Consider the following 19,161-nt stretch of genomic DNA (forward strand, 5'->3'; position numbering starts at 1 on the left):
GAAAATAGCAAATTCTAACTTTTAAAGTGCTCCATTCAGCATTTAGGCAACCTTTCCCACTCTTAGGTGGCACTCCTACCTCAGCTCAGAGTTTCTCAGCCTCCAGCCCATTATGCATTGCTCCAAATGACAAAGCCACCAGAAAAAAAGAGACAGCACAGGCTCAAGGGACCCAGTTCTCCACAACAGGTTGCCACATCTTGATCTGCATCTGAAGCAAAGACTCAAAGTCTGCTCTAGAAAAGAAAAAAAAATGACAAAAACCTTAACCGCATGGTTCAGACATCTAGTTTGTGGATCCATTATTTACTTGGAAGAGTATTTCCATTGTTCAGTGGAAATAACTCAACATAGCTTTATATCTAGAAAAATTATGAAAATGTCTGAGTTACCCAGTATTGGGTCAGCCTGGACTTCTGGAGCATGCATTTTTCTACAAAGGAAAGAAAACTGGTCTGGTTATCAGAAGACCTAAGTATAATCCAGGCTTTGTCATGAACTCATTACCTGACCTTAGGAAAATCACAACCTTTATTCTTCAATTTCCTCTTCTATAAAATGAAGGCAATTGACTAAATGGGCACTGAAGTTTGTTCCAGTTCCATGATCACTTAAATTCTTAAATAAAAGAAGAAAGAAACCACGTTAGTCTCTCTGACACATCTCCCCTCAGGCACTGCAGAAGACCAAACACAAAATAAAAAGTATTTCAATCCAAAAAACCATGCTCAATCTCCAAGTCTCTGCAGCCTGTGATTAGTAGAATCTATCTTGCCATAATTGAGCAAAGTAGTTCTAGGAAAAAATTATACCGAATTTTACTAAATGTGCTTTCATTTGAAACCAGAGCCTTCCTTGGTTAGCCAGACCACTAGGACTGACATACTGTACCGATTACATAATGTGAGCACCATCAATATCCTTCCATTTTAGGAGAATTGGCTTTTTAGCCATCAGTCTAGAGCCCGCTATAATTTATTTTCTTTGTGGTAAGCGGATAACATGTCTACATTAGTTAAATTACTTTAATACGTGGTTGCTTTAGGCTCAAAAATTCCGACCACTCTTTTCAAGGAAACATCAACCCACGACATGTGGACTAAATCTCCATTTTTATTTCTTTGTTCATTTTTGTTTTTTCCAAATGACTTCATTTTTGTTGTGAATGCTAAATCAACTTAAATTTTGGATCTTACTAAATACTCTGATATTTGTGCTTGTCTTTTAACCAAATACGTTGCATCCTTTGCACCCCACCACTAGGCAACACAACTGTGATCAACTATAAATTGCTGGATGATGAGTTCTTTATTCTGTCCACAGCAAGATAAATGACTTCCTTGCCTAACCAACTTCTCAGGCAATAATAATCTGAACTCCTCTCACTCTCCGTCCTTCTCAGAGGAAGCCAACACAAGTCATACAAGTCATGCTGCTGATCCACGTGAATGTAATTTGAGCAGTTTCAAAATGCGTAAACATATTATTAGCAATGTGTTTAAACAGCACCTTTCCCTTTGGTGTTCATAATCCTTTAAAGTTATAATGTAATACTCCTTCCAGCATCACTTGAAAATATATACAGCACAGCAAGAATTATATTTTTCAAGAAATGTGATTGTTATGAATAAATAAAAATGATTTCTCATGTCTCACAAGCATTTTTATTTATTTATAGGATCTATGTATCCCTTGCTTCTTTCAAAAAGAATTTGAAGCAACTTACAAACTAATATGTATAGCCCAATTCTAATAAAATAAGAATAAAACCAGAATGGGAAGTAGAAAAGCTCTTCCCAAACACGACAGGAAGACTTAAAGGAAAATGTGACAGATGTGATTACACAGAAATCTAACAGTTCTGTGTTGCAAAGATCAAGCAGCAGAACAACAGATAAAGGGTAATACCCACAACTGTGTAAAACTGCCTGTAAAATGGTTATGGTTGGCCATAGGAGGCCAACCACTCAAATGTTTTGTGCGGAGAACATGATGATTAGGTCCAGAAGAAATACAAATAGTGAAAAGTCTTATAGAAAAAAAGGTGTAATTCTAGCTCCTACGGAAGGAGTTTCTTTTCTTTCTCTCTCTCTCTCTCTTTCTTTTACCTTTCTTTTACAAGTCTCGCTCTGTTGTCCAGGCTGGATAGAGTGCAGTGGCGCGATCTCGGCTCACTGAAGCCTCTGCCTCCCAGCTTCAAGTGATTCTCCCGACTCAACCTCTCAAGTAGCTGGGACTACAGGCGTGCACCACTACGCCCAGCTAGTTGAGATGGGATTTCCCCGTGTTGGTCAAGCTGGTCTCTTAACTCCTGACCTCATGTGATCCGCCCACCTTGGCCTCCCAAAGTGCTGGGATTACAGACGTGAGCCACCACACCCGGCCAGGAGTTTCAAATTAAAACAAGATGACAGTTTTCACTCAGCTGAGTGGCAAAAAATAATAAATAAATAAATATAAAAATAAAAAGAGCTGTAGCATGTAGTTTTACATGAATCTTTTGGTTGTTTAAAAATTTTTTAGTGCAAATGATGCTGCAACGAACATCCTTGTACATATATTTCTTAGCAAATACATAAATATTTCTATAAAATAAGTTTCTAACAGCAAAATTGAATTAAAATTTATATGCAATTTAAAAATTGATACATAGTGCCAGGTTTTTTTGGTGGTGTTGTTTTATTTTTTAGAGAGGATCTCACTTTGTCACCCAGGCTGAAGTGCTGTGGCACCATCACGGCTCACAACATCCTCGACTTCCTGGGCTCAAGCAATCTTCCCACTGCTCCCCACCCTCCACACTGCCATGCCTGAGTAGCTGGGACTATAGGGGGGTGCCACCATGCCTGGCTAATTTTTAAAAATTTTTTTTGTAGAGACAGTGTCTCACTGCATTGCCCAGGCTGGTCTCAAACTTCTGGGCTTGAGCGACCCTCTTGCCTTGGCCTCCTAAATGACAGACGTGAGCCACCATGCCTGGCCTAATACTGCCAATTTACTTTCCTAAAATATTGCCCTACATTATATTTACATCTGCAGAATATGCGTATGACCATTTTCCCCTAAACATGCAATTACTATACATCCCAGTAATTGTACTCTTGGGCAATTATCCCAGGGGGGAAAAAAAAAAACAACAACTTATGTTCACATAAAAACTATACATAAATATTCATAGCAACTTTATAATAGCCAAAGATTGAAAACAATCCAGATGTTCTTGAATGCTGGTTAAACAAACTGTGGTATATCCAAATCGTGGAATACTACTTAGCAATAAAAAGGTGATACACATACCAACTTGGATGAATCCCCAAGAAGTTATGCTGAGTGAAAAGAGCAATCCCAAAAGGTTACAAACCAAATCAAACTAAATGATTCCATTTATATAGTTTTTTTTTTTTTTGAGACAGATCCTCACTCTGTTGCCCAGGCGGGAGTGCAGTGGCACAATCTTGGCTCGCTGCAACTTCTGCCTCCCAGGTTCGAGTGATTATTGTGCCTCAGTCTCCCAAGTATCTGGGATTACAGGTACACACCACCATGCCTGGCTAATTTTTGTAGTTTTAATAGAGATGGGGTTTCACCATGTTGGCCAGGCTGGTCTCAAACTCCTGGCCTCAAGTGATCCACACGCCTCAGCCTCCCAAAGTGTTGGGATTATGGGCATGAGCCACCACACCTGGCCCCATTTATATAACATTTCTGAAATGACCAAAGTACACAAATGGAGAACAGATGAGTGGTTGTCAGGGGTTAGAGATGTGGGGAAGGGGCAAGACGGAAGAGGGTGTGGCCATAAAAGGATAACAGGACAAATTCTCCTGGTGATGGAACTGCTCTGTATCTTGACTATGATGGTCGATATATGAACCCACACTCAGGATACAATTGGATAGAACTAACACACAAATAAGTACAGAGAAAACTGGGAAAGTTTGAAAAAGATTGATGGATTGTATCAATGTCAATATCCTACTTTTGGTATTGTACCATAATTTTGCAAGATATTACCATGGGAGAAAATTGGTAAAGGGAACAGGGGATCGCTCTGTAACATTTTTTAAAAATGCATATGGGGGTCTCTCTACATTGCCTAGGCTGGATTCAAACTCTTGGTCTCAAGCAATTGTCCTACATCATTAGGACTACAGGTACACATCATCATACAGTGCTAATCATTTCTTACAACTGTGTGTGATCCTACCATTGCCTCAAAGTAAAAAGTTTAAGAAACATATATAAGGTGGATCTATACAACATACTATGAGGTCTATGATATACTGTTGCATGAGAAAAACATCTCACAAAAAAATAGGAGCAGAGTGTGATTATATTTGTAATAAACAAAGCCCTATATCAGATTGTATGTGAGCAAATAAATAGAAAATGGTGGTTATCTCTGGAGAAGAGAAAGGGAAAAGAAACTTAGTTTTTGCTCTATATTATTCTGTATTGTTGCAATGGTTTACAACATGTCTTACTATCATGATTTCTAAAAATGTTTTCATTTTAAGGATAAACTAAATATGCCAATAATGGTTGATTACAAATCTCTCTAGATTATGGGATAATGAGCAGTGTCTCAAGCGAGCTGGGATCAGGGAGAGGCAAGTTTCTGTAAAGACAGCAGAAGGCTGTAGACAGGGGAGTGGAATCTGCGGCAGAACAGGGCTCTCAGGAGAGTACCCTATGAAGAGTTTCAGGAAGGTATATCAAGGGTTGAAGGCAAGAGGGAAGCTGGAAAGGTATGCTTTTTGGGCTATCTAATGGTGACAAAAATACAATATTGCTTCGATTTTCTTTTGGGAGTGGAGGCAGAGAGGTGGTGGCTAGTATCTGGGGCTTTCTTTTGGTCCTTCCTACCATAATAGTCCTCATGGAACCAACATGGGGGTTCAGACAGTTACTGAGTATGTCTCTTTACACTATACAATCTAGGACAGAGGCCAGGCATGGTGGTTCATATCTGTAATCCCAGCACTTAGGAGGCCAAGGCAGGAGGATCCCTTGAGTCCAGGAGTTCGAGACCAGTGTGAGCAATATAGTAAGACCTTGTTTCTACAAAAAATAAAAAATTAGCCAGGCATGGTGGTGCACACCTGTAGTCTCAGCTACTCGGGAGGCTGAGGTGGGAGGCTCCCTTGAGCCCAGAGTTTGAGGCTACAATGAGCTATGATTACACCAATGCCCTTCAGCCTGAGTGACACAGAAAGACCCTGTCTCAAAAAAAAAAAAAAAAATCTATGGCAGGAAATTACGTGGGTAGTTTCACAGAAGTTATACAATTTCAACACAAATAACCATAGGCCATCATTGACTCCAGGCTTTGAGCCAATCTAGCAGACTAAAAACACAACTTCCTGGTGCTTGAGCAACTTGTGAATCCTAGATGATGTCCCATGTCCATAAACTTAGCCTGACAGAGCCTTACATAGTTTCCCCCTTGTTCTAACACCCCCAGAAACCTCCCCATTACATGTACTCCTCTGACTCCCATTTGTCAAGATCTTGTAACTCTTTCACTGGATAGTCTCTATCACTCTGGAGCAGGTCTTATATATCTCTCTTTCTGGGCTATGTTGGAATCTAATTCTTGTTATAGAACCAGAGGCAAAAAGAAGAGAGGGAGTGGGTCTGAGACTAGGCATCAGTTCCTGAAGCAACGGTTCCAGGTGTAGTCACTGAAAAGTATTTTTTTCCAGAAAGAGGTCTTCGGGAAATTTAGGATTCAAAGTTCTCACCCTCATCTATGTCCCACTAGTGCCTTTCATTAGCACTAGAGACCTGGCAAGGTTGAACCTTTAATTACTGCAGAAATTCCGCAAACCTTGCAATGAGGCCCAGGGCTTGACTGTGAACTGCAACACCAATAGATTGTTGCGATCCCCTCAAGGTTTCCACAGAGGCTGGACTCTACACACAAGTATTCTTCAATATATAGCTATAGCTCTTAATTTATCTTTTTGTCTATATATGCTCTCCATAACTATAAGACATAGCCAGCTGGCTCCATAATCTTTAAAATCACTACTTTTGACAGAACAATGAAGTGTCACTGCTATGGTTTGAATGTCCCCTCCAAAACTCATGTTGTAATTTAATTGCCATTGTGACAGTATTAAGAGGTGAGACTTTTAAGAGGTAATTAGATCATGAGGGCCCCAACCTAATGAATGGATTAATGCAGTTATTACAGAAGTGGGTTAGTTATCTTGAAAATTTGGTTTCTTCTCCTGCCCTCTCTTGGGTGCCCTCTAATGCCTTCCAATTTGTTATGACACAGAAAGAAGGCCTTCATCAGATGCAGCCCTTTCAATCTTGGACTTCCCAGCCTCCAGAACCATGAGCCAGATAAACTTCTATTCTTCTTTTTTTTTTTTTTTTTTTTTTTTGAGACGGAGTCTCTTTCTGTCGCCCAGGCTGGAGTGCAGTGGCGTGATCTTATCTCACTGCAAGCTCTGCTTCCTGAATTCATGCCATTCTCCTGCCTCAGCCTCCCAAGTAGCTGGGACTACAGGTGCCCGCCACCACACCCGGCTAATTTTTTGTATTTTTTAGTAGAGACAGGGTTTCACGGTGTTAGCCAGGATGGTCTCGATCTCCTGACCTTGTGATCCATCCACCTCGGCCTCCCAAAGTGTGGGGATTACAGGCATGAGCCACCGCGCCCGGCCACTTCTATTCTTTTTAAATTACCTAGTCTGTGGTGTTCTGTTACGACAGCAAAAGATGAACAAAAACAGCCACAGTCACTTCATCTCCCAGTGTCTTGTTATGATATTATGATACAGATATTGGTTTTCATCCATAGTTCCTGGCTCCTAACTCCCATAGTCCTTTTATAATGTTGGGGCACTTTAGACCTCAGGAAACAGAATCTCTCTCTCTGACCTTCTCCTCTCCTTCTTTCACCTGCCCAAGGCAGGACTGTAATCTGACTGTGGGTCAAAAAACCTTCATTCCAGAAAGAGTCCTGCCCCACACCCTAGAGGAAGGAATGGTACACAGAGAGGCCAAGTAAAGTCTAAATAGATGGGCTTTGCGGGGTTTAGATAATGCACTTTTTGTCCAGTCACATTTCTACACAGTTGTCAATCATGCCTACGTAATGAAGCCTCCATAACAACCCGAGAGGACAGAGTTTGGAGAGCTTCCAGATAGCTGAACACATGCAGGTTCCTGGAAGGCAGTGTGCCCAGGGAGGGCGTAGAAGCTCCATGTCCCTTCCCTCATACCTTGCCCTACACATCTCCTCATCTGCATCCTTTATAATATCCTTTGTAATAAACTGGTAAGTGTGCTGTTTCCCTGAGTTCTGTGAGCCATTCCAGCAAATTAATGGAAACCAAAGGGGGGTTCTTGGGAACCTCAACTTGAAGCCAGTTATTCAGAAGTTTTGGAGGTCAGGACTTGTGGCCAGTATGTGGGGAGATGGGAGGGAAGTTGCAGTCTTGGGGACTGAGCCCTCAACCTGTGGGATCTGACACTATTTCCAGGTAGTGTCAGATTTAACTGGAAGACACCCAGCTGCTGTCTACTACTGATATGTGAGGAACCCATCCCCTCCCACATTTGGTCACAGAAGTCTTCTTCTGTACTGATTGTTGTGTTGTGGTGAGAGAGCAGAGGAAAAACCCAGCTTGATGGTTTTCTGAAATACTTGCCCTCCCCTTACTCTCCATCCATGCTATGACCACTGATAATGTGCATAATGCTACTGCAGGCAGATTACTAGCATTCATGTTTATCCTTCAAACCTCCCCACTTCCCACAAGGTTATATTTCAGCTCCTCAAACATGATCAACCCAATCCCAAATCCCATTTTGAGGATCTATTTCCTAGTGAAAATTCTAGTATCAGTTACTGTATCAGTCTCATTGCCAGCAAGAAACAGGTGGTACATTCAAACTAGGATGATTGAAAGAGGGAGGTGTTTACAGTGGTGTAGATGGGGCACAGGGAAATCCCAAGAGAGAGGGTGATAACCAAGAGCTAGCAGTGAAGCATAAAGAGAAGAGAGGCAGTGACCTTCAGTCCAGAGACTCTGACAGCCTGTGGCAACCTCACAGAAACAGAGCTGAGGGAAAAATCACCTTGACTTCACCCCCTCCCTAATTTCCAGTCTCCTGCCAGGGATCCCCAGTGGCCACACCCAGGGCAAAGCTAGAGGCAAGGGAGCCAGTGGATGTAGTCAACTATGTCAGCCTCCTGGGTAGAGAGTGGATCTGGAAGGGAAAATGCAAAAATCTCAAACACATTAGGAAAGGCAGTGATGTTCTAAACAACCTTAGTATGAGGTGCTTGTGCAAAGCAGGTACTTACATGGCTCAGGAGACTGGAGGAAATTCTGGGCTGTCGTATAAATCTGAAAGCTCTCAGCATAGAGGCAAGGCCATATGGGTGGTTGAGATGATTTAAGCAGCTAGGGTGGGAGAAGAGGATCTAAGGTTGAACCTGAGGAGTTCCAATGTGTAAAGGTCAGGTAGAAGAGGAAAAGCTGGCAAAGGGACAGAGAAAGAGAGCCAGAGAGAGACACAGCTGGGTTTCTTCCAGGAGAGTGTGGTACTTTGGATACCAAGAAAAATAGCTTTTTCCAAAAGAAGAGAGGGTCAACTTTGTTGAAGTAGGCTGAGAGGTCATATAATACAAAGACCAAGGAGTACCCATGGGATTTCGGGCCATGGAGGTCACTGGGTCCTTCAGCAAAAAAAGTTCTAATAGAGGAATAGGGAAGGAAGCCAGTTGGAGGAGGCTGATTAGTAAACAGGCAATGAATAAGGGCAATGACTGTGCACAACTCTTCCAATCAGTTTAGGAGTGAAGGGGAGGAGAAAAACAGTAGAACTGAACAGAAAATTTGGAGTCCAGGAATAGAATTTTTTAGAATGGGAGTGACTGGAACATGTTTAGATGCTGATGAAAAGGGCCCATTAGAGAGGAACAATTCAAAGATAGAAAAAGGGGAGGATTTATAATGTACCTTTCCTAAGAAGGCTGGAATCCATGGCATAAGAAGAGACTTGACCTTTGCAGGAGGAGAGACATCAGTTCCATTTTGCCAGATGGGAAGAGCAAAGGATGGGCGCAGAGGTGCAGGTTGGTTTATAGGAGCCGGTGGCAGGAAATGAGGTAATTGCTACCAGAGCGCATCTATTTCCTCTGTGAAGTAAGAACAAAGACATCTACTGGAGTGAGAGATGAGATGGGGGCTCAAAGCTTTGAGAAGTGGAGAAAGTTTAAAATGGTCGTTTCAGAGACAGAAGGGTGAGGGACAAGAGGAGGACGGTGAGATTCCCTAGGGGTGAAGGAGGTTTGAGAGTCAGGGAAGGTGGTGACTGAGTGCAGGCTGTAGGCTGGGATATTTCTCTCTAGTCATACTTTGCTGCCTAGGGAGAGACATAAATAAGAAAGTATGCTGTTGAGTTCTTCTAGGATACCCCCCGCCCAGGTGGACGTGATGAAAGGAAAAAATAGGCCAGCAAGTTTAGGGTATTGGCAAGACAGTGACTAAGATAATGGACTGTGGAGTTTAATGTGGCTTCAAAGAGAAACAAGGGCAGAGTGGGTTAATGGATAAGGAAAAGTAGAGTGGCCGGGGTCTAAGGACCTTGTGTGCTGAGATGCAGAGCAGGTGTGCAAGTGCACTGGAATGAGGGAGCTGTGGTCAGAGAAGGAGATGGAAGAGGTGACAAGATCCAGGTGCCACTGAGAGGTGGGTGCTGGAGATGGTGAAGTAGATTAAGGCATTGAGAGGCCAGAGTGTTGACTAGGTCATCCATGGGTACAGTAATGCTTCTCCGGAGGATGACAGGGTTGAGGTGTGAGGGAATACTAGAAGCAAGAAGGGAAAGTCCTTGGGGAACAAGAGGGAGTTTCCAGAGACCAGTGGACAAGAACAACACTACCTGAACTTCAGAGGAGCAGCGATTTTTACAGGAATGCTTGGGGGCTGCATTAGGGAATGAGGAGGCAGCCACATCCACATCCTAATCTAGGATATGTAGGGTGTGGAAAAGGACTCCAGAGGGCTGCAAGAAAAGCAGTGCTCTCTGGGTAAAGAAGAGTTTTAATTCAGGCAAGGAGATGGAGGAGAAAATGTCAGGGTTGAGATACCAAGGTCTCCTGAGATAAGCTGAGGCAGAAGAAGTAACCCGGGAAAAAGAGGTGATGCTTCAACTTGAGTATGTTTGGGTCACAGCTTGTGAAAAGAATTGCCATTAAAATGATTTCAAAATCAGTGTCTGTCTCCAGAAAGCACTATTCCTTTTTCAAAGACGCACACGTACTTCCAACTCCAGTTGTTCTTCACTTTCAATGGTGGCCTCTGTGTGTGTGCTCTGGCTCTGGAGAACAATGCCTACCCAGCACTATTTTCTCCATGCTCAGGGCTGTCCTTGAGTTTCTGTCGTTCCAGCTGCTGTTTGCTGAGTCTGGCATGATACTTACCTTCATCTCTTTATTTCCTAGTTTACCAAACACCATGGTTTCAAAAGAACCCCCCGCCCACCCCCATCACCACCACCAAGGATTGCTTTAGGCCAGTGTTCTCTGCATGGTTTTCTCTATGTCTCTGTCTCATCCCATCACTTGACCTTGACTTTGTATTGTCCTGCAGTGACTTTCTCCATGCCATTTTACCTCTGCTTCACTTTGGCTTGGGTATCCACCCTCCGCTTTCACCCATTCTCGGCACCTCTAGAGCAAGGAGGGGGTTAGTGGGCAGTGAGGGTGCCTCCGAGGTTAACAGGTGCATGGCAGTATAACTGACATCTGTTATTTATAAAAGAGATGACATAGAACTAAACTCTCAGGACTTTTATTTGCACCTTGGATGATGAAACAAATTCTGCAGTTAACATTAAGAAAAACAAGTCAATATGTAAACAGTAAAAGTGAATTTACCAATTTTTCCTTTTGCCTTCCCAGAAACTCTTTTTTTCTTTCACTGCGACTTGATTACTAATTATAACCTAGAAATGAATTCTAGATCAGAATGCTAGGTTAGAATTAGTAATCATCTTGACAACTAGGTAATCACAAGTGTTTGTCATTCTCATTACCCAGGAAGTATACTCATACCACATAGTGGATAGGCCAACTAGAACAAAATCCAATCAGGTGTAAAAAATGCACTTTGGGCCCGGTGCAGTGGCTCACACCTGTAATCCCAGCACTTTGGGAGGCCAAGGTGGGAGGATTGCTTGAGCACAGGAGTTCGAGATTAGCCTAGGCAATACAGTGAGGCTTCATCTCTACCAAAAATTTTTAAAAATTACCTGGGTGTGGTGGCATGTGCCTGTGGTGGCATGTGCCTGTGGTCCCAGCTACTCAGGAGGCTAAGGCAGGAGGCTCGCTTGAGCTTGAGAGATTGAGACTGCAGTGAACTGTAGTAGCACCACTGCACTCCAGTCTGGGTGACAGAGTAAGACATTGCCTCAAACAAAACAAAACAAAACAAAAGGTAATTAGCAATCTGGTTTCACTATGCAACAGGATGGCTTAGTCACATTAGAAGTTACTGCCATCTGAATATTTCCAACAAAAATCTTCTCATAATTTTTAATTCATCAAATTCAGTGTTCCCTCTTTCATTTTTTGTTATTATTGTTTTGGATTTTGTTGCTCCTTTTGTTAGAGTCCTCAATATTTTCTGGGTGGTCCTGTGACTGGATTGACTTTATCATTGGCACTATGTGTATTATTGTCTATCACCTAAAATACCTACAAATGGTCTCAAACACACCAGTTGCTGCCTAATAGAACATGCCTCACTTGAGGAACTGGAAGATTGTCTAATACTAGAGAAAGTCCCATGATACAGGCAATCAGGAATTACTAAATTCAAATCAAAGCTTCAACAGCAACTCAATGGGTTCATCATTTGCTCTTTAGCAACACAAAATAAATTAAGGCATAATCAACTGTTGCTAAGGGAGATTTACTCCTAAATTATCAAGATATGTAACTCCAGAATCTCCCTAATATCAGAGGCCCATGTTAGGAAACTGTGTAGAAACACAGACTTGAAGGTACCCAACCAGTATCAGTTCTAAAATCTCATTGCTACTACCTAAGACAAATTACCTTTTTCCTTATAGGTACAACTTAATTTGGTTAAATCAGGCTAAAGCGAAGGACTTACACTCCTTGATCAAGGGAAGAGTTTTCTTGTTTTCTCTCTCTCCTGCTAGATATGACCAGGTATGCACATGTATACTTGACACTTGAAGGGAACTGACCTTAAGGTGAAACCTTTGACAAGAAGAGCAGAAGAGGGAAGGAAAGACATGGGTCCGTGTTGGCATCATTGAGCTTCTGAATCAACCAGCTCCGGATTTGTTCAGCCAGCCAAGTGTGCAACTCAACACTCCGTTTAGCTATTCAAGGTGCAACTTGAAAGTCCTGAGTTTAGTCCTAAAATTTCAGTTTTGTGAAATAACAAATTTCCTTATGTTTAAGTCAGTTTGATAAGTTGTTATGATTGTGATGATTGTTGTTGTTGTTACTTGCCACAGAAAGCATCAAAAGTGCCACAGGGACTTATTAGTTCCTGACCCATGTAACTAAGGGCCCCCACCAAGAATGTGTGCATCATTGTGGGGGTAAATCCTGCCGACTTTTTCTTCATTCCACTCAACCCAATTCTTAATAAGGGGCTATCTATGCTTTGGGTTAGCTTTACTCTAGCTCTTTTTTGCCTCATTTTCTCTAGCTCCCAGAAATCTATTCTCTATCTAAATATACCTTTCCTTTAAGTAGAATTGAAGATAAAGTCAAATCAACCTAATACTTTCAAAATATTATGGAGCCTGTCTCAGTGTAGCCTGAAAGAGAACTGTCAGATCCTTCAGTAGGAAAAGTATACTCTAGACTTGTTTTCTGGAGTCAGCAAGATTCTGAGAAGAAACCTGTGGAATTTTTTCAGTGTCGGCACTGCCTCTGAATATCTGTACCCTCGTCTGAGGCCCTATTATCCTTGCAGAAATTCTTGGTCCGTATATTACCTTGTGTCTTGTCAGTGAGTTGGGTGGGGCTGGGTTTTGGGTCAGAGACATCTAAATGGCTGAAATAATTCTACTGGGAGTATGCTGAGGTTACTGTTTTTGATCAAACCGGAAGATTTTCCTGCCAATATTTCTTTTCTTTCTTTCTTTCTTTTTTTTTCTTTTTTTTTTTTTTTTTTTGAGACAGCATCTCACTCATCACCCAGGCTGGAGGGCAGTGGTACAATCACGGCTCACTACAGCCTTGACCCCCTGGGCTCAAGTGATCCTCCTGCTTCAGTCTCCTGAGTAGGTGGGACTACAAGTACACACCACCATGCCTGGCTAATTTTTTCATTTTTTTGTAGAGACTGGGTCTTGCTATGTTGCCCAGGCTGGTCCCGAACTGCTGGGCTCAAGTAATCCTTCCATCTTGGCTTCCCAAAGTGCTGAGATTATAGGTGTGAGCCGCTGTGCCTGGCTTTCCAGTCAATATTTCTTCAAATACTTTTTCTACTTCATTCTGTTTCTCCTCTCTTTCTGGAGCTCTAAATATACATATGTTAGACTGCTTGATATTATCCCACAGGATTTTTAGGCCCTATTCGTCTTTTTATTCTAATCTTTTTTTCTCTCTGATTAAACAATATCCGTTGACTTGTCTTCAAGTTCACTGATGATTTCTTATTTATTTATTAATTTTTTTTTAATGTTTCTTTTTGAGACAGAGTCTTGCTCTGTCACCCAGGCTGGAGTGCAGTGGCGTGATCTCGGCACATGCAACTTCTGCCTACTTGGCTCCAGCAATTCTCCTGCCTCGGCCTCCCGAGTAGCTGGGATTACGGGTGCCCACCAACACGCCAGGCCAATTTTTGTATTTTTAGTAGAGATGGGGTTTCACCATGTTGGCCAGCCTGGTCTTGAACTCCTGACCTCAAGTGACCTGCCCACCTCGGCCTCCCAAAGTGCTGGAATTACAGGCGTGAGCCACCGCATCCAGCCTCACTGATTTTTTATGTTGTGTTCCTTATGCTGTTAATTCCAAACTAATGCATTTTCAATGTCAGATATTGTATCTTTCAGTTTCAGGATTTCCATTCGGTTCTTTTTTAAAGTTTCCATAGCTCTCTTAAAATTTTCCATCTCTTCAGCTACTACAGATATATTTTCCTATAGACTCTTTAACTTATTATAGTTATTAAGTCTTTTGTAATTCTAACATCTGGGTCACTTGTGAGTCTATGTTTATCACCTGTTGTTTCTCTTCACTGTAGGTTACATTTTCCTGATTCTTTGCACAATTAGTAATTTTTAAAAATTGTATGCTGAGCATTTTGGATGATATTAAAAAGACTTTGGAGTCTACTATCTTCCTTAGAAGAAATTTGACATTTGTTCTATCAAGCAGTTAAATTACTAGCATAGTTTCTTGATCCTATGGAGCAATGACATTCAATAGAACTTCCATGATGATAGAAATATTCTGTAGTCTGTGCAGTCCAGTATCATAGCCATTAACTACATGTGTCTGTGAACATTTGAAATGTGGCTAGTGTGTCTGAGGAACTACATTTTAAATTTTACTTAGCTTTAATTAAATTTGAAATGCCATGTGTGCCTAGAAGTTACTATATTGCATAATGCGGCTATGAAGAGCTGGTTTTAGGCTTTGTCAGGGTGGGCCTATTTTGGTTTTGCCTTTATTCCTAGGACACAGGCTTTAGTCCTGGGGAGTAATCATTACTCCTTCTGTAGTCTCAGTAGAAAACTTTAGGTGTTCTCCAGAGTCCTCTAACTTGGTGAGAACTAAACCCTAAGCACCATCTGCTCAACACAAGACAACACCTTTTTAGTCTTCCAGCTGTTATTTTTCCCTCAGCTCCTTGAACCTCACCCAGACGCACAGTTTAGGAATCAGAGAAGTTTGTACACAGATTTGGGAGCTCCCCATCTGAGACTCCCTCCTTTGCGAGATTCCCTCCTTCCCAATCTCCTGCTACTGTGGAAGCCCCAAATTCTAACCTCTAACTTTTTAACTCAGTAGAACTGCCACTTTCTGCTGAGCTCTACCTCTGTCCACTGCAGGAAATGGATAGCACTGCCGAAGGAAAACCTGATAAATGTGTATCTCACCATATGTGATTTCCTTTTTTCAAGGGTCATGTCTTCAGTTTTTGTCTGCAGAACCAAACCATGTTGGCCAGTTTCAAGAACCTTCAAACAGGTTTTGTTGTTATCATTGTGTTTTGGGTCCAGAATTTACCATTGTCTTTGGCAGAAGGGTTAGTTAGATATAATTTACTTGGCCATTACTAGAAGTTGAAACTTATCTGAATGGCCAAAATTAGGCACTGAAATACTGAGTTTGATGGGAAAACTTGGCTACACTCTCCTCCTAGCATACACTGCCATGTCTATTTGCATCAGAAGGGGCTCAGTATTTGCTGAACAAATCCTGAAAGCTGAAAACTTTCTTGAAGGAGTCATACTTTGAAGCATTATCAGTTATTAATAATTTAGAATGGAGAATCCTTTCCTGAAAGTGGGTTTTAATATGGGTTAATGAGAAAGAACAGGAGCTTCTTGGGTGTATCTGTCTTCTTCTCACAAGTGGAAAAAATCTGCCATGACTTTGCCTTAAATGAAAAGATAATTTATCAACCAGCTTAGGTTAAAAATTCCACAGTAAGACTGGCTCCAGGCATAGCTGGATTTAGGGCTCATATATAGTGTTATTAGAACACAGGTTTTTTGCTTTTTTGTTCTCAGCTTTCAGATCTGCCAATTGCGTTGTTACAATTAATCCCAGCTTCCTGTAGCCACAAGAGGATGGTAGCAGCTTCAGCCACACACCTTCTCTGGTGTACATTATAGAGGGAAAAGTGAGACCCTCTTTCCTGGAAGTACCTGGAAAGATCTCACTGCCTTTCATAGGTTCCACCTGGGTCATGTTCCCATCCCTGAATTGGTCATGTGGTCACAAAATAGGATAAAATGATTGGCCCAGGTGTGACTCACATGCTCCACCCCACAGTCCAAGAAGTGTCATTTCATCAGATCCCCAAGGACTGAGAGGAGAGTGGGAGAAGTTCTCCTGATAAATATCTTGGTTCTTTGTTAGAGATATCCTGGGGCAGAAACAACAGAAGCTCACTAAAATGGGTACTGGAGGAGAATGGAACGAAGACGCGTAGTGGGGGTTAAAAGCTTACACACTGGAGAGGCAGAGAACCTGAAAGAGAAATGCTGACTCTTTCCATTTTGCCCCTTGGCTCCGGGCTGCTGGAAGCAGGTGCTGTGCGATATCACTGCTTCATGGTTAGCATGCTTGGGGACCTGCAATGAGTGAAATCCATGAAATTTACACACTGCAGCGGTATCTTTAAAAGGTATCAGGTGGAGAATAGCTTTTAATGTGGAATCCAGGCCCCAATTAGAGGCTTATTCCATTGCTAAATTTGGTTTGGGTTCAATGCCCACTGACCTCTTGTCCCTAGAGCATTTCAACACCGTAATGAATACGCAGGAACAAATCTTCCTTTCCCCTGCCCTTTCTAATGGTACATAATATCTATACCATTAGAAATCTGAATTATTTTTCCAGATAAAATTGCCAGGCCCTCCTCTCAATCCTTTCCATTAGTGAGGAAGCAATCCAAGGAAAAAAGAAGCCAGTGCCAAGTGCAGCCATGCCCTGAATGTTCACTCGGCTTAGGCAGCATCTGACCAGCATCCCCCACGGCTACAAACCAACTAACAGCTTTTAGGGTAGGGAGAACTGCCTTTTCTCTCTCCTTCCGGAACACCAGGGAAAACATAGAGGACCCTAGAGACCAGTGGAAAATACCTTGGGAATCCCTAATTCACTCAATCCTCATTGGTTACTCCTAAGCACCTTCTACTTTGAAGTTTTGAGTAGCCTAAAGAAGGACTTCCCCTCATGACTAGGAGGACTCTCCCTGATTTTTAAACAATGTCTGCACTATTTAGGGACTTATATTTTTCTCCAGTAAACAGGCTTCACTTTTGCCACAAAAAATAAACATGGGTATGCAAAATTTAAGTATTCCCATCAAGCTTTTCTACCTTAGATAGTCTCTAGCTGACCAGTGACTAACTGGGAAGTCGCTGCTCACAGGATCTCAGGCTTTTTCTGTCACTACGAATAAATAATAATAAAATAGAAATACATTTTTAGCCAATTTCAAAATGCAACAGGGCAGGTGCCTCCTGGAATGAAGAATTCCTGCAGCTCCCTTCATACTGGTATTCCGCATGTGATAAACCTCTAGTCCTTTCAGGAAATTATTCTGATCCTTTCTTGTTTCATGAAACAACCAGCTCCCTTCCCTGAGTTTCACCTTCCTGAGGAGCTGGTCTCTGGAAGGGCCAACTGTTCTGCGTCCTGCACTGGGGAACTTCGGGTAGGTTCCCACTCCCACTACCCACCTGGCTTCTTCACTTTCTCTGCCCTCCTACCGCCCTGAGGACACCTGCTGCTCACTGCATTCCCAGCTTTGTTTGTTTCCCCCATAAGATTACTGGACAGGTGCTGTAATCTTTGGTTTGCTGGGCAGTTGCCTCGGTGCAGTTGCTGTGACCTGCACTCTTGAAGAAGCAGACTTCTTCATTATTCATGATGGCCTGGAGGTCCAGTTACCAGCAGCGTCCACCGCAGAGGCCAGACTGAAACTTGTTTAGCCAGTTTCCTTCTTTCCCTGGGCTGTTCCAAAACTGACATACACAGACTAACAAAAACTCTGAGAGTTTCTGTTTTCCCAGGAATTAATCCCACCAGAACAAGCCTCGGTCTGTTGCTAAACTCTGATTCTCATTTCCTCCCCACCTCCCTTTGCTACAAAGCTATGGACCATCAAGTTTTAATGCAGTGTTGAGCTGTTGATTAAAACAGCATGTTATCTTCGGAATGTCAGACAACATATGACAATAAAGTAGGCGTAAAATATCAGGAAAACAAATGTGCCCCTGAGTCTGCACTGGATGCAAATGCACAAATGGCTGAACTTTAAAAGCTTCCATGTTCCTAAGAAGTGTTAGAGCATTAGAATTGATGATGGTGATTAGGTTGCTTTTCAGAGCAGCAAAATCTGTATAACTGAAGCCTCATAGGTTTAGCCATTCTCAGCCCAGGCATATTAACTTGGCCTGCTGTGAGTCTGCTTGTGTATACACACATGCAGTATTTAACCATGAGCGCAGTGGGCCCCAAATTAAAACCATATTTTGTTAGCATCACATGTTCCGGCCTTGACAGTATTTATCAAAGGGAACGCTGCTGGATTTATTGAAAGAAATGAACTTTGCCAGGGTCTGGCAGACTCAACCCCAGTAGGGAGTTGTTATTTTTACCCTCTGTGCCCAGCAGTGCTGTTGCTGTTGGCTCAAGGCTGTTTGCTCACTATGGGCACAGTTTGCTACGTATGGATCCCTCTCCGCTGGTCCAGTGTGCCTGCCTCCCAGCAGCCTGCACCTCATGGGATGTCATTAGCTCCACCTCCATGTATTCTTCAAAACCTTGTTTATGTTCCCTTCTTTTCTGTGAAGTCTTTGCTACCTAAACCCAAGGTCATTTCTTCTTCCTCTGATCTCGCCAGCCTGGGTCCAAGAACAGCTGGTAGAAATGCAGATTCTCAGGCTCCACCCCAGACATCCTAAATCTGCATGTTAGCAAGATCCGTGGGGGCATTCAAGGGCACATGGAAGTGTGAGAGGTGCTGCTCTGCCTCCACTTACCATCTCTACTAGGGTCTCTCAGTGGGAGTCCTGCTACCCCAACAGGGACGTTGGAAATGTAGAGAGGATGTTTTTGACTGTCACAATGTTGAGTGCTGGCAGGGAGGACTACTAGCATCCATCAGTGGGGTCGATGCTGGACAGCCTGCGATGTACGGTACACTCTCATATAGGGAAGAACTGGTTCATATGTCACACAACTTTCTAAAGAGCTGCCAGGCAGTCTGGTGGGTGAAAAAATCTATTTTAAATTATTTGAGCCTGGAACCTAATTCCTGTTTACACACAGAGTTTTTTGTTTGTTTGTTTGTTTTTGAGACGGAGTCTGCTCTGTCACCCAGGCTGGAGTGCAGTGGCATGATCTTGGCTCACTGCAACCTCCGCCTCCCCAGTTCAAACAATTCACCTGCCTCAACCTCC

At 42.5% G+C, this 19,161-nt stretch overlaps 1 long non-coding RNA gene across 1 annotated transcript in view; it reads right to left on the bottom strand.

The window, feature by feature from the left end:
• Positions 1-19,161, bottom strand: part of LOC109027387 (uncharacterized) — a 43,180-nt gene that overhangs the window by 11,614 nt on the left and 12,405 nt on the right. Inside the window, exon 2 of the long non-coding RNA XR_002006580.3 lies at positions 80-236. This is a non-coding gene — a long non-coding RNA (uncharacterized lncRNA). The remainder of the gene's footprint in view (positions 1-79; positions 237-19,161) is intronic.

This window comes from Gorilla gorilla, chromosome 5 (assembly GCF_029281585.2).
Source record: "Gorilla gorilla gorilla isolate KB3781 chromosome 5, NHGRI_mGorGor1-v2.1_pri, whole genome shotgun sequence".
In the NCBI taxonomy this organism is placed as follows: Eukaryota; Metazoa; Chordata; class Mammalia; order Primates; family Hominidae; genus Gorilla; species Gorilla gorilla.